The sequence below is a fragment of the Coturnix japonica genome, unplaced genomic scaffold, assembly GCF_054131305.1.
Source record: "Coturnix japonica strain WE unplaced genomic scaffold, WE-NBRP24 Scf092, whole genome shotgun sequence".
Taxonomy (NCBI): domain Eukaryota; kingdom Metazoa; phylum Chordata; class Aves; order Galliformes; family Phasianidae; genus Coturnix; species Coturnix japonica.
Window position 1 is genome coordinate 325,001 of NW_028188995.1, and position 2,500 is coordinate 327,500.

The window sequence follows — 2,500 nt, forward strand, 5'->3', positions numbered from 1 at the left end:
TGTCTGCCTTCCTTCCTCCCTCCTCGGGGCTCTTCCCATGGCAGCGCGGCGCGGGGAGACGCCTGCCCACGCTCACTCTCTCTCGCCTTTCGCCCCGATTTTGGCGGGTTCCCCGCTCGCGGAACGAGCGAACGCCAGAGTCCGGGGCCGAACTGCGACACGGGCAGCGAACATCCGACCGACGGAGGCCACCGGACCGAGCGAAACAAGCGGCGCACCAGAAAGCCGCAACCGAAAAACTCCACAGCCCGGCGGTCAACCGCGCTCGCCTGCGCCCGCTCGTTGCCGCCTCTGGAGACGAGCACGCGCTCGCTCCTGCAGACGAAAAAGGAAGGCGTAAGAAAAAACTGCTTCGGAAAAGAACGGCGCCGACTACCGGCAGCGGCGCCGAGGGTAAGCGGCGCTCTACGTCGACGTAACGGTAGGTAAGAAACAACAGCGACCCCCTAGCAAGCTCCGGAGCTTTAGCGCCCCCCATCTCACAGGGCGGCAAAGCCTAGCCGAAAGCGGGTAGACCTGGCAGCTACACGCAAGCCGCACGGGCAGCGACCCCTAGCCGCCGCCGCCGAGCACCACGGCCCGCTCGGAGCCGGGTAGACCGTGCCGACCTAGTCGAGCCGCATAGGCAGCGACCCCTAGCCGCCGCCGCCGAGCACCACGGCCCGCTCGGAGCCGGGTAGACCGTGCCGACCTAGTCGAGCCGCATAGGCAGCGACCCCTAGCCGCCGCCGCCGAGCACCACGGCCCGCTCGGAGCCGGGTAGACCGTGCCGACCTAGTCGAGCCGCATAGGCAGCGACCCCTAGCCGCCGCCGCCGAGCACCACGGCCCGCTCGGAGCCGGGTAGACCGTGCCGACCTAGTCGAGCCGCATAGGCAGCGACCCCTAGCCGCCGCCGCCGAGCACCACGGCCCGCTCGGAGCCGGGTAGACCGTGCCGACCTAGCCGAGCCGCATAGGCAGCGACCCCTAGCCGCCGCCGCCGAGCACCATTGCCCGCTCGGAGCCGGGTAGACCGTGCCGACCTAATCGAGCCGCATGGGCAGCGACGCCTAGCCGCCGCCGCCGAGCACCACGGCCCGCTCGGAGCCGGGTAGACCGTGCCGACCTAGTCGAGCCGCATAGGCAGCGACCCCTAGCCGCCGCCGCCGAGCACCACGGCCCGCTCGGAGCCGGGTAGACCGTGCCGACCTAGTCGAGCCGCATAGGCAGCGACCCCTAGCCGCCGCCGCCGAGCACCACGGCCCGCTCGGAGCCGGGTAGACCGTGCCGACCTAGCCGAGCCGCATAGGCAGCGACCCCTAGCCGCCGCCGCCGAGCACCATTGCCCGCTCGGAGCCGGGTAGACCGTGCCGACCTAATCGAGCCGCATGGGCAGCGACGCCTAGCCGCCGCCGCCGAGCACCACGGCCCGCTCGGAGCCGGGTAGACCGTGCCGACCTAGTCGAGCCGCATAGGCAGCGACCCCTAGCCGCCGCCGCCGAGCACCACGGCCCGCTCGGAGCCGGGTAGACCGTGCCGACCTAGTCGAGCCGCATAGGCAGCGACCCCTAGCCGCCGCCGCCGAGCACCACGGCCCGCTCGGAGCCGGGTAGACCGTGCCGACCTAGCCGAGCCGCATAGGCAGCGACCCCTAGCCTCCGCCGCCGAGCACCACGGCCCGCTCGGAGCCGGGTAGACCGTGCCGACCTAGCCGAGCCGCATGGGCAGCGACGCCTAGCCGCCGCCGCCGAGCACCACGGCCCGCTCGGAGCCGGGTAGACCCTGCCGACCTAGCCGAGCCGCATGGGCAGCGACCCCTAGCCGCCGCCGCCGAGCACCACGGCCCGCTCGGAGCCGGGTAGACCGTGCCGACCTAGTCGAGCCGCATGGGCAGCGACGCCTAGCCGCCGCCGCCGAGCACCACGGCCCGCTCGGAGCCGGGTAGACCGTGGCGACCTAGCCGAGCCGCATGGGCAGCGACGCCTAGCCGCCGACGCTGTGCCCCCCCCCCCCCCCCTTACTCCCCCCCCCCCTTCCCCCCCCCCACTTACTCCCCCCCCCCCCCCCTTCCCCGCTCTTCCCGTTCCCCCCCCCCCCCCCCCCCCCCCCCTCTTCCCCCCCCCCCCCGGAGACGCTCGGAGCCGTGTACACAGTGCAGGCGCAGCGGAGCAGCCACAAGAGCGGCACTTGGCCACTTCCGCGGAACGTCCGAGCCGTGCTGAGTCCGCCTGGAGAGGCTGGACCGTGCCGCCGCGGCTCAGATCGCCCGACTCCGCCGAGGAGCGTCCGAGCCGAGCGGAACCCGCCGGGAGCGGTTGGACCGTGCCGGCGCACCCGAGCCTCCGCGGCTGAGACCCCCCGGACGCCGCCGCGGAACGTCCGAGCCGAGCCGAGCCCGCCGAGAGCGGTTGGACCGTGCCGGCGCACTCGAGCCGCCGCGGCTCATATCGCCCGACTCCGCCCAGGAGCGTCCGAGCCGAGCGGAACCCGCCGGGAGCGGTTGGACCGTGCCGGCGCACT